Genomic DNA, 14,637 nt, shown 5'->3' with positions numbered 1-14,637 from the left:
CATGCAGCAAGGTACTACAACAAGAAAGTAAAGGGACAACTGCTGAAATTAGATGATCTGGTACTCAGGAAAGTGATGCCAAGCATAAAGAATCCAGAACATGGAGTGTTTGGAGCTAATTGGGAAGGACCGTACAGAATAAAAGTTATATTGTGGAAAGGGACCTATCATCTTGAAGACTTGGAAGGAAAAATGGTTTCGCACGCGTAGAATACAGAACATCTATGGAAGTACTACCAGTATGGTGTGGCTGCGGCCCCTTAAATATTATTATTTATATTTCCAATTGATTTAAGTATGGTTGTGCCCGAATTGTAGACTAGAAGTATTAAAATTCCTCCTAGCCTAGGGGGGTAGTGCATGTACTATCCTACCTTAAACTGGTTGAAGGATTATATTTTTAAATAAGTTCCCCACAGAGCATAGTAGCCATGAGACCGGTGCACTTTTGACACGGGAGCACATTATTAATGAAAAATTTAAAATTTTCTTCACTTCTTGGTTATTATTGTTTGATTGATCTTATTTCTAGACAAAATATCTAGGAAATGTATATTGGCACGTCCTCTAAGGAAAACGCGTCCCAGAGTTTATGAAAGTTACATAATGATAACTTATATTTTAAGCAGGAGGACGCGCCCACCTCTCCAAATTGATGTGGTGCGTCCTCATAGTTCGAAATGTTTATGACAGTTTATGGTTCTTAAATCAAATTAAAAGTGAGGTAGATGCTTCCTGAAAGAAGGACGCGCCCTCACTATACAACACCTAGCTTATACTATTAAGGAGTAAATATAAGATGACTTATATACATGGAGAACTAAGCAATGCTATGGGGAGGAGTTTTGGATGTAATGGTAAAGAGGACGCGCCCTCACTGGGAGAAATATTTTGGAGGTTGTCTTAGGTAAAAGGTGACATGTTTTGAGTTGAAGACGCGCCCAACATACGACCTGTTAAATAAAATTACAATTATATGGCGTATGAGAAAACAAGGTAAACATGAAAAAATAGGATAAAGGGAAATATGCATAAAAATAAATTCAAGGTATGAAACCTTGAGAAAGTCACGGTCTAAAAACATCTAAAAATACCAAGTTATAGAATTACAAATTGTAAGGTTTAAGGGGATCTGCACCCTTAAAGTTATTCAGGAAAATTCATAAATAAGAGGAAGACGCATCCTAGGACGGGGGCGCGTCATGTTGCTTGTCTTGGTCTTTTGGAGGAGATTGAGGTGGTTGTTCCTGGTGGGGCGAAGGTACTGGAGACACATCCTCTTCGTCCAAGCCTAGGATGATTCTCTTTTTTGATAAAATCTGCAGCCCTGACTTTGAAGGCACTCACCCACTTTTGAGTCTTTTCATCAAATTTTGAGAAAGTATACTCTGGATCATTTGTTATGAACCCAGAGCACCATTTCTCAAAACCAGCTGTGAAACCATCTTGATGAACTAACTTCTTCTCCACCTTCCAACCATGTAGTCTATCATCATTAAAGATATCCAAATCCATTTACATACAGGAGTTCAGAGCTACAACTTGGTCAACAACTTTCTCTATAGCAGTGACACGTCCATTAAGGTGCACCTTCTATAGCTGCAATTCCAGAATTTGTGCATCCTTTTCTTTGGTGAGAAGTGTGATGCTCTTCTCCAAAGATTTAAATTTGTCCTCAGCTTTGCTTCTGTCATTTTCAGCTACAGCAAGGTGCGCCCTAAACCTGGCAGCCATGTTTGTGTTCTGCCTTGTGTGAAGGTGAAGCTCAGCTGCACCCCTCACCATGGCTTTCTCACTCTGTTCCTCCATCTTGAAAATCCACCCATTCATCTCCTCTTCAGAGAAAAATCCAAAGGAGGACACGCCCAAGTGTTTGTGAATGAGAGATTGGTCACCCGGGATAGTTTTCTGGCACTTAAAAGGTGCGTCCTCACTCTCTGGAATATTCACCAAAGTAGTATCAATGATTTTTGAGTAGGAGAGGGGACCACAACAGCAGGAGGGTCTTTAGTTTTTTGATCACTTTTTGTACCTGGGTTCTTGGTCCTCCCAGCTTTCTGTTTCTTGGAGGCATCAATGGCAAAGCCTTTTGGAAGAAAAGTCATATCTGCAAATAAACATGATGAAAGTTAGAAAATGGACGCGTCCACAAGGGAAGAAGCGTCCAACAGTTGCCAACATGAACTTAGAAATTATTATAAAGGCAGTTACTAAAGGATGCGCCCAACAAAGGAAGACGCGTCCAAACTGAACTTATATTAAGTTTAACAATGTATGGCATCATATAGTCAGATAAGGGAAAATTAACGAAAAAGTGCCTTGAAGCTGGGGGTATTGGCTGTGCACATATGGAGAATAATACAAGTAAAAAATGACAAACAAGAAGACGTACCTTATGGCTAGACATGTCCACATGTAAAGGAAAGCATGAAAAAAATATATATGAAACAAAAAGCAAGCTATGTATGTCTAACGTGACGCGTCCTAAATTTTATGATGCGCCCTCAATATTATGATTTTACCTTGTTCTAAATCTACTTGTTTGCTGATATCAAGTTGGACTAATTCTGCAGCATTAAGTCCCCTAGATTTTTCAGAGGATGTAGGAACAGGTTTACCATTGTAAAACTCATAATTTTTACAAATGGAACCTACTCGTGCTAATAGTTCCCCAACCCTTTTGAGGTTTGCCTCTGTGATCATTTCCTTGAGGTTGTAGTGCTTCTCGGCATACTTCAACACTTTTTCTGCTATGTTTTTCCTCTTCCCAGTTAACTCCTTTTGAGTACTTTTTGAAAGAGATATGTCCTAAGTCCAATCATGTATGAGGATTTAGGAATAACTTTTATGTAATCTGTTTTGATTTCATTGATATTAATAAAAGGCTTGTTTTGTTTTTATTGCGGGCTCTATCTATTTAAATGTTTAAATAAGATATATCACAGTTTAGAGTAAAACTTTTTATGGATTGTGATGAGATCATAATAACGAGACCTAAAAAATGATAACACCAAACTTAAATAGTTCCTGGTCGTAGGATTACTAACTGGTAATTAATAATCCGCAAAGATCGATACATACTATGCTTACTTCATTATGAAGGATGTCTGTTCTCATAGACATTTGTGTGGTGACACTATAGCTAGTATGTAGGTGCTTATTATAGAATAAGTTACCTGAACATGACTCACACAGCTGAACAACTGATGGAGTTCACTCACGTGTTAGCAGTTGTTCACATAGTGATAGTTGTACAAGTATCCTTAGACTTGAGGTCATCATAGTCATCTTGTGTACACTGAACTATGCTTTGGTTTAGTTCTTAGTCTCAAGGGACAATTATAAGGGCTCTATTGGGTATAGGAATTTGTACACGAAGATAGTGTATGATCAATAAAGGATCTACCCCTTCCAGTGTAGGAAGAGAATGTTCAATGTTGATCCACTTATGTTAGTTCAGGAATCTCTGGCCAGAGTGAATGAAATTAGAAAGGAGTTTCTAATTTACATTAAATAGAACTAAGCATAGTGAATGGGAAAGCAAGTGATTAAATAAGATAGGCTTGACACAAGTTCCATGCCTTGTATTTAATCGTGACATTGCAGGGTAGAAGGAATTAATTGTACGATAACTACTCACTGAATAGGTTCTTGGTATTCTAAGCAGTGAATTTGTTTTATCCGGATAGTCGCGATATGCTGAGAAGTATCCCTCACGATGTAGAATAAATATGATTAATTAATTAATCATATTTAATGAATTAGAGAATTTATATAAATAATGATAAAATAGTTTTATTATTATTTATTTCTACTACCGGCTTTATATTGAACCTACAGGGTCACACCATAAAAGATAATGATTTAATGGTGGAGAAATTAATTAATAATGGCTGATAATTATTTATTTATGAAATAAATAATTAATTGTCAAATTTAATAATTGATTAAATGAGATTTAATTGATTATAAATTAATTAAGAAAAAGTTCTTAATATTATTAATAAAGAATTTAATTTTTGGAAATTAAATCAAGTGAGAGAATTATTTCTAAAGAGTTTAGAAAAAGGATTAATAATTAAAAGGTGTTTTAATTATTAGTGAGAATAATAAAGGGTTAATAATAATAATATTTTATGGGAAAATTTTCAGCTGAAAATTTTGCCTATAAATATGCTATTATAAACCCTATTTTTGCCTCAACCAAAAAGATTTACAAAACCCTAATTCTCTCCATAATTTTGCCTATAAATATACTATTATAAACCCTAGTTTTTCCTACTTGTTTTTCTGATTTGATTCTGATTTTTTTTATTTTTGTCATATTTTCTTTTTATGATTAGATCATGGATAATATGATATGTTAAGATCAGATTATGTGTTTTAACATGCTTTTATGTGTTGTATGAGCATGGTGGATGGTTACGACCTTTCGACCTTAGTGTAATGGTTTTGGTTTTGGTTTTAAATACGACTTGCATGTCGTCAATCTTTGTAATCATAAATCTCGAATATAACTCGAGTTATTCTTGTAAGTTCATTAGATTAGTTTTACTTTCAATCATGTAATGTAATTGAAGACTCAAGAAGGCTATCCAATGGAGGTGATACAAAGAAGAAGACGAGACATACAAGAAGTCTAAACAAAGAAGAAGACTTATGTAATAAGTAGTTGTATTTATTTGCATCACCGTATTAGATTGACCTTGATCTTTATCATGAGCTTGATAAAGATCACATAGGATGGGGCCATAACCAAACACATTTACTTTATTGCACTTTACATTTACTTGTTTATTTAATTTTATATATGAGATATATGCCTATGTTTACCATGCGATGATAGATTTAGGTGAACTTAAATCAATATAAGGCGTGCTCTAGAAAATCTAGAATAGGAATCGTTTCTTGCCTTAACAATAAATATTTTGAATACGATCATGAGATTCTTGTGTTTATGAAACACGTAATTGAATATGAATTTTCAATATTGAGAGAAAGGATGATTCTGTCAACAACAGATTTCTATCTGTAAGAAAGGGTTATTAAGTGACGCCTCTTGACAATGCTCCACCCGATCTGGGAATCATCTGATTATCGATTATTGATTTGAAATATTTAATTTAAAAGGAAGAATCTCTTTATAATATGATTATGATTGTAACGTAATATAATCCCTCTAAAATTAAATAATATCAAGTAGTAATTGGCCAATGACACAACGGGCTTGTGTCGGTCATAGCCTTCCAACATGGTAGAACGTGATTCTTATTTTTAAATCATTATCGTTTCGTGCTACAGCCGAGGGCTTTGATTTCGAAATAAGGAATACTTGTCTATTACATAGAGATGTGTACATTGAATTAGAATCTAAAGGTCGGTACGTGCTATAGCCGTAGGCCGTTAGAGACTGATTCAATTATACGAAATGTTGGGTTAGACTTGACTTAGAATATTGAGTTTGTCGTGCCACAGCCGTGACTCAATTATTCAAGAGGCTAAACTTATATTAGGGAATAACATAAGATGTAATTGACAAGAGTTGTCTGCCTATTGAACATCACATGTCGTTTCGTGCAACAACCGAGGTTGTGTGATGGAATGTAGGATCCCTATTCCCACTAGCATTATAAATGCTTAATTTTCACTTAGGGGGTTGAAAAAATTAGATAAACTAGTGGGAGACACTTATGAATAAAGACCCGATTCATATAGTATTTTGAAATGAAATTGAATATTTGCTAAGTGTTGTTATGTGTTTATCATTTACAGATTTACTATATTCGTCATGTCTTCTGCACTATCACTCCGGAGCATACTAGATGCTAACAAGTTGACTGGTCCTAATTTAGCTGTTTGTTTTCACTGTAACAAGTTGGGGCACTGGAAGAGGAACTGCAAGGTTTACCTTGCAGAATTGAAGAAGAAGAAGAAGGGTAGTAAGACTACCGCTTCTGATTCAGGCATGTTCATGATCGAAGTTAATATGTCACTAGGTCAAAATTCTACTTGGGTATTAGATACCGCCTGTGGTTCTCATATTTGCAGTTCGTTGCAAGGACTAAAGGGAAGTAGGACTCTTGAAAAAGATGAGGTGATTCTACGTATGGGCAATGGAGCAAGGGTTGCGGCCATATATGTAGAATCATTTAGTTTACATATGCCTACGGGCAAGACTATTATTTTGAATAATTGTTATTACGTTCCCTCTATTATGAGGAATATTGTTTCTATTCCTATGTTGGATGTGGATGGTTTTTCATTTATTATTAAGAATAATGAATGTTATATCCTTAGAGATAATGTTCTTTTTGGACGTGGCATTTTAAATAATGGTCTGTATGTATGTGACGTAGAGCATGATTTACTTCAGATTGAACAAACTAATAAAAGAAAATGAGATGATGAAAATCTGACCTATTTATGGCACTATAGGCTAGGTCATATTAGTGAAAATAGATTGCGGACATTGCATAAGGAAGGGTTATTTGACCCCTTTGATTTTGAATCATATCCTACATGCGAGTCTTGTCTATTGGGTAAAACGACCAAATCTCCATTTAGTGGACAGGGAGAGAGGGCTGCAGATTTTCCAGGATTGGTACACACAGATGTATGTGGACCAATGTCTACGCAAGCCATGGGTGGATTTTCGTACTTCATTACTTTCATAGATGATAGATCTAGATTCGGATATGTGTATTTGATGAAACACAAGTCTGAAGCCTTTGGAAAGTTCAAAGAATATAAACATGAAGTGGAGAAACAAACCAAACACAGTATTATAACTCTTCGATCAGATCGAGGTGGTGAATACTTGAATAGAGAGTTTTTAGATTATCTCAAAGAAAATGGTATAGTCTCCCAGTGGACTCCTCCATATACTCCACAGTTAAATGGGGTATCTGAAAGGAGAAATCGAACTTTGTTAGACATGATTCGGTCCATGATGAGCTATGCAAATCTTCCAGTATTCCTATGGGGTTATACATTGGAACCTCAGCATATTTACTGAATAAGGTGCCTTCCAAATCTGTTCCTCAAACACCATATGAGATATGGAAAGAAAGGAAACCGAGTCTTAAACACGTTAAGATTTGGGGATGTCCAGCTTATGTCAAGAAAGTTGACCCAGATAAGCTGGAATCTTGATCCGTAAAATGTAATTTTATGGGATATCCTAAAGAGATTTTGGGGTATTACTTTTACACCGATCATCGGGTGTTTGTCTCCAGACATGCTACCTTCTTGGAAAAGGAGTTTATCCTTGAAGGAAACAGTGGGAGCAAAATTGAACTTGATGAAGTTCAAGAAGCACAAACTACTACGGATCAAGTGGAAACACCTGTTCAAACTGAACAACCTTCTGTGGAACAGCCCATTCGTAGGACAGGGAGAGTGTCTCGCCAACCTGAGAGGTATTATGGCCTTGTCATTGAGAATGACAATGAGTTGTCAATCATTGATGATGACAACCCTGTGACCTATAATGAGGCTATGAGTAATGTTGACTCGGAGAAATGGCATAGTGCCATGAAATTTGAAATGGAATCTATGTATACCAACCAAGTATGGAGTCTGGTTGAGGCGCCTGAAGGTGTTAAGCCTATTGGGTGCAAGTGGGTATACAAAAGAAAGATTGGAGCAGATGGCCAGGTGGAGACCTATAAGGCCAGGCTCGTGGCAAAAGGATTCAAACAAAGGCAAGGGATTGACTTTGATGAAACTTTTTCGCCTGTAGCCCTGTTAAAATCAATTCGGATTTTGCTTGCGATTGTTGTTTACTACGACTATGAGATCTGGCAAATGGATGTGAAAACGGCCTTCCTTAATGGAGAACTTGAGGAGGAAGTGTATATGACACAGCCAGAGGGTTTTCTTTCCAAGGGAAATGAACACCTAGTGTGTAAGTTGCTGTGAACCATATATGGTTTAAGGCAAGCTTCTCGTAGATGGAACATCCGTTTTGATGAGACAATCAAAGAGTTTGGTTTTATCAAAAACATAGATGAACCATGTGTCTACAAAAAGGTTAGTGGGAGCGCGGTAACATTTCTTGTATTGTATGTGGATGACATACTTCTTATAGGAAATGATATACCGATGCTATAATCAGTCAAAGTATGGGTATCAAAGAACTTCACCATGAAGGACTTGGGAGAAGCATCCTACATTCTCGGTATAAAGATCTATAGAGATAGATCTAGAAGAATGATAGCTTTTACCCAGGGTACATATATCCAGAAAGTGCTTAAAAGGTTTAGCATGGAAAACTCTAAAAGAGGTCTCATACCGATGAGCCATGGAGTGTCCCTTTCCGAAAAAATGTCTTCCTAAGACACCTGAGGAAAGAGAGCGTATGAGTAAGATTCCTTATGCTTCAGCAATAGGATCTATCATGTACGCGATGTTGTGTACAAGGTTTGATGTTGCTTATTCAATTAGTGTGACGAGCAGATATCAGTCCAATCCAGGTGAAGACCACTGGAAAGCAGTGAAAAACATCCTTAAGTACTTGCGAAAGACTCAGGACATTTTTCTTGTTTTTGGTGGTGAATCTGAGTTGAAAATAGAGGGTTATATTGACTCTAGTTTTCAATCAGAAAGTGATAGCAAATCCATGTCAGGGTACGTGTTTACTCTGAATGGTGGTGCAATTCAGATTGTTGAAAGAGGAGATGTCGACGTCGAGAGAGTTGACACACATAACAACATAGCAGACCCACTCACAAAGCCACTTTCTCAGAGTCACTTTGATCGTTATAAAGACAAGATGGGTATTTGATACCAGAGTGATTGGCTTTAGTACAAGTGGGAGATTGAAAGAGATATGTCTTAAGTCCAATCATGTATGAGGATTTAGGAATAACTTTTATGTAATCTGTTTTGATTTCATTGATATTAATAAAAGGCTTGTTTTATTTTTATTGCGGGCTCTATCTATTTAAATGTTTAAATAAGATATACCATAGTTTAGAGTAAAGCTTTTTATGGATTGTGATGAGATCATAATAATGAGACCTAAAAGATGATAACTCTAAACCTAAATAGTTCCTGGTCATAGGATTACTAAATGGTAATTAATAATCCGCAAATATCGGTTCATACTATGCTTGCTTCATTATGAAGGATGTCTGTTCTCATAGATATTTATGTGGTGACACTATAGCTAGTATGTAGGTGCTTATTATAGAATAAGTTCACTGAACATGACTCACACAGCTGAACAACTGATGGAGTTCACTCACGTGTCAGCAGTTATTCACATAGTGATAGTTGTACAAGTATCCTTAGACTTGAGGTCATCATAGTCATCTTGTGTACACTGAACTATGCTTTGGTTTAGTTCTTAGTCTCAAGGGACAATTACAAGGGCTCTACTGGGTATAGGAATTTTTACACGAAGATAGTGTATGATCAATAAAGGATCTACCCCTTCCAGTGTAGGAAGAGAATGTTCAATGCTGATCCACTTATGTTAGTTCAGGAATCTCTGGCCAGAGTGAATGAAATTAGAAAGGAGTTTCTAATTTACATTAAATAGAACTAAGTATAGTGAATGGGAAAGCAAGTGATTAAATAAGATAGGCTTGACACAAGTTCCATGCCTTGTATTTAATCGTGACATTGCAGGGTAGAAGAAATTAATTGTACGGTAACTACTCACTGAATATGTTCTTGGTATTCTAAGCAGTAAATTCATATTATCCGGATGGTCGCGATATACTGAGAAGTATCCCTCACGATGTAGAATAAATATGATTAATTAATTAATCATATTTAATGAATTAGAGAATTTATATAAATAATGATAAAATAGTTTTATTATTATTTCTTTCTACTACCGGCTTAATATTGAACCTACAGGGTCACACCATAAAAGAGAATAATTTAATGGTGGAGGAATTAATTAATAATGGCTGATAATTATTTATTTATGAAATAAATAATTAATTGGAAAATTTAATAATTGATTAGATGAGATTTAATTGATTATAAATTAATTAAGAAAAGGTTCTTAATATTATTAATTAAGAATTAAATTTTTGGAAATTAAATAAAGTGAGAGAATTATTTCTAAAGAGTTTAGAAAAAGAATTAATAATTAAAAGGTGTTTTAATTATTAGTGAGAATAATAAAGGGTTAATAATAGTAATATTTTATGGGAAAATTTTCAGCTGAAAATTTTGCCTATAAATATACTATTCTAAACCCTATTTTTGCCTCAACCAAAAAGATTTACAAAACCCTAATTCTCTCCATCTCCTCCTCCTTCATTACATCGTTTTCTTGGTGGATACCGGTGGAGTGCTTCACACTTCAGGAGCAGCTGCTAAGGATCTCCGTTCATCGTTCTTGGATCGCTATTAAAGACCTTCATCTTTCCATTAACGTAAAGCTTCTTAAGGTAAACACACTGAACTACGAATTAAATATTATTTTTTGCATGGATCCTGCGGAGGGTTTCGTTTTTTTTTTAAGATTAAATTTACGTTTTCGCTGCGTTTATGTGCTAAAAACCCTTAACTTTTTTCTAGAAAGGAAGTAGGAAGATTAGCAAAAAGAGAAAGAGGAAGGTTGAAAACAAGAAGGACGCATCCTGAAGACTAGGACGCACCATTATTATATCACTTACTTGGCTCCAATTTAAAGCGTACGCAAGCCCTTTTGACATCGTAAACTTTAGAAAAATGGTTCATTCCAATCTCGCTCAGGCTAACCTTGCCCTCATTATAACCTTTATTATATAGCCACTTGTTGGCAACAAGGAAGTGGTAGCCTGTAATAGACTCCCTGATACTGAAAAAATAGATGAACTCCTTCATGGAGGGCACGCCTAGATCCAATCATGGTACATGATGTACAAGGACCATGCCAGTTTGTAAGAATTTGGAGAAAGTTGAATGGGGGCTACATCATACCATCTCAGGATCCTCTTAATGTATGGGTGCAAGGGTGTGCCCACGCCAAGAGAAATGAGCTTTGGGGTGAGCACCATTTTAGAAATCCTCAAGTTTTCCATGTTAAAGAGATGTGGCCTCATCTTTCTAAGTGGACGTGCCCATATACCTTCCATGTCATAGTACTTCATGTTCCACCCAATCTCCATGTCTGAGGTAGCGGAGTTAAGGCCAACAAAAGCTAGTTTGTTTTCCTTCTTTCTTCAAATATTCTTTTCTATTTCGGGAAGGCTCTCGAGTACTTTCCAATCAAAGTCTAGTTCTGCATCAGTTGGCTCTCAATGCTCAAGTGAAGAATCAGATTTTTGTGGGGATATTTTTCAGGATCAGGGGCACTTTTTCTGAATTCACTTTCGCCATGAGGAGATGGCACGTCGTGATTGGGAGACGCGTCCTGTAATGGGGACGCGTCTTCTTCTGAAACGATCACGCGAAATTGTAGTTGGATGGATGTGGGGACGATCTCATCATCGGTCCAGTCTTCTATAGCAGATCTAGCTTTTTTCTGAGGAGTTCTTTTTCACTTTAGCTTCCTGCTTCTTACAGTTAAAGGGATGTCATCTATAGACTCGTAGCTCGAGTGTGACATAATTGAGCTTTTGGATTTAAGTTTCTTAAAGACACATGCTTCCATCTCGAGGAAATAATTAGTCCTATGGGACACAGGTAGTTCACGAATAAAGGAGATGGGAGATAGAGAATCAAGCCCAAGGCATGTGTTGAAAGCCTTAAAAGGATAGAAAGGGGAAGATGAAGACGCACCCTCGCCTTGCAGCTGAAATAAGAAAATGAAAAGGCTAATGGTGCGTCCATGACTTAAAGAAAAGAATGAAAACAATAGGACGCGTAAAAAAAAGACACGCCAAAGCATATGAATGAAAAAGTGGGGAATTCTCTATGAAGATGTGTCCTGGGTATCTATCACAAGAAATAGGGAAGTCAGCTAAAAGAAGTTAGAAAAATACAGTACATGACGCGTCCTAGTTAGATAACGCGTCCCTGATATCTTCATTAAGACAAGTTAATCTGCCCTAATTATGTTATGCAATAAACAAACGATAGGACGCGCCCTAAAGGTAAGACGCGTCCACAACGTTAAAGCACAAAGGAATTCTGATCGATTATTGGCAATTTGGGGAAAATTTATATAAACCTAGAAACACGTAATTGAGAATCAAAGGAGAAAAACATGATGTTTTAACAGATACATACACATATACGTACAATGGGAAATGAAGAACAGTTAAGTATAAAAACGAAGAACATGAATGGTTTTTTATTCATTGTGGTCGAATTAATTGATGAAATAACAAAATAAAGATGGATTTACATTCCTTGTAAGTTGAGGAGTTGATTGAGTGCAGAAAATTAAGAAATGGACGGTGGAATGGCCGGATCTTGGACCTGGGAACTTTGCTTCAAACGGCGGCGGTGACTTTGAGAGAGAAGGGAGAGTAAAATGGATTTTTTTTTACTTTAAAGAGGTATTTATAGGAAGGGTGGAAAAAAGGAATGGTGATGCATAACACAACCGTCATACAATGGCTAGAAACCATTCAGTTTCTTGAAAACACTCATACAAAATGATGACGCGCCCAAGGTAAAGGGATGTTTAAAAGAAAGTATTCTAAATTTTTGTCGATGATTTTGAATTTAAAATTCCAATTTTGTTTTCAACTGTATATGGAATCTGGGGGTAGTTGTTAAAGACAAAATTTGGAATTAATTCATTTCGGGTCAAGAACGGGTCAATTGTACTTAAATTGGGGCAGAAGCGTAGAGGATTACGTTTTAGACCGCAATGAATGAAAGGTGGACACGCCCTAGATGGACGACACGTCTCTGTTGAATGCAATACGTGATATGATCTATTTGAGATTAGGATTATGTTAGGGCTAGAACACGCGCTAATATTCATGCAAGTATACGTGATCACAAGTAATATAGAATTAATTCTAGTTCTTTCCCACAGGGACCAATTTAGGTTAATTTTGATCAATGTACATGTGCAATAATGGTTTTGTTATTATCCAATGCTAAGACGAATAACAAATTGAGGTTTTTTTAACTACGCTTAACTAAGAGATTATACTAAAGAACATTAACTAAAAGAATAAAGAGATTTGAATACTATATGACACAAACATAGGATTCTAACTTCATTAAATACTTCATTCAATAGCCTTTTCGTTCTTAACCTTAGCATATAATGGTGATGACACTAATCAGATAACACGAAACTGATAAATGCCAACTTTCGTTGTACGAATACCATACTATCAGACATCCACAAAAGAGATAGAAGATGAATAGATGCCAATTATATTGAGACCCTATATGTCTATAGAATTTGAAAATATAACAGTTTAATGCACAAGTTATCTATCATGATTACATAGGGCAAGTAAGATGGTTAAAATTACCTACGAATCATGCATATCAAATACATGAACCTATGCTAGCATGGCAATATCTAAACCCTAAATTCACTTTCTCTTAATTAGAGATTAACACGTTATCTTATAAGTTCGCGATGCTCATAAGATGAATAAGCACAACCAATACTAGGATATCATACAATCACCACACACTAAGGCATCAAAATGAATTAACTAAAGAAATTCATAAATAAATCCGCTAGAACCCCACGATAACGATTAACCAATAACCAGACTCATCATCAATGTGGGTTCCAATGAAAGCATGGTATAATAAACGTAGTCTTTATACTGAATAAATAATAAACCAAGTACGAAACAAGAGTATAGGTTTATAAGTAAGAAAACTAGCATCCAAAGTTGCAACTAAAAACAAAGAATCACAAGAATAAACTAGATCCTCTTCACCTTGGTTGAATTGTGCTCTACGGTCTTCTTACGCATTCTCCTTAAGCTCTGGTACGTCTTGTTATGAAAAATGATCATAATTTATGTTTATATAGCAGCCCATGCAGATTAGAAGTCTTTCGAATCAAAATCAGAGTAGAAACAGGATTCCTAGAATTCGAGCTGGCGCGGCCGCGCGCTTCACCAGCGCGAGCGCGCTACACTTCTGCAATCCTGGCGCGGCCGTGCACTGCTACAGCGCGGGCACGCTGTATCTCTGGAGAAAATCCTGAATTCTTCTTTTCTTGTCAGTTTGAGTTGGTCTTTTCACGAGCAATGTTCTTGACACCATCCTAACACCATATTAGCATAAAAAATTGCTAGATCACCTGAATTCTTGTTAAATGCCCGAAATGCAAAATACTACAAAAACACGTTAAAAACACCAACAACTTGAGTACAAAACACCAATTCAAAGCTTTACGGAGTGTTATAAGATGACATAAATGCCACCCAATATACCCCCAAACTTGAATCGATGCTTGTCCTCAAGCATAAACAGACTCAAAGAACAAGAAATAAAAATGCATGAATGCAAACTATATGAATGCAACGATCCCCATAGAATAACTTAACCAATCAACAAGTAACATCTCAACAAATGCAGTTTTTCGCACAAAGATCAATCAAATCCCATAAATCAACTTACAAGCCAGAAAACGTACGTGTGTGCAAATGCTTACAAATATACTATCGCAACTAGATCAATAATCATGACTCGCTACTCATCATGGCAAGCAAATCAACTCGATAAGAATTAACATCACTAAGCACGGCATCACTACACTAA

The sequence above is a fragment of the Apium graveolens genome, chromosome 4, assembly GCF_009905375.1.
Source record: "Apium graveolens cultivar Ventura chromosome 4, ASM990537v1, whole genome shotgun sequence".
Lineage (NCBI taxonomy): Eukaryota > Viridiplantae > Streptophyta > Magnoliopsida > Apiales > Apiaceae > Apium > Apium graveolens.
This window is presented reverse-complemented; position numbering follows the sequence as displayed.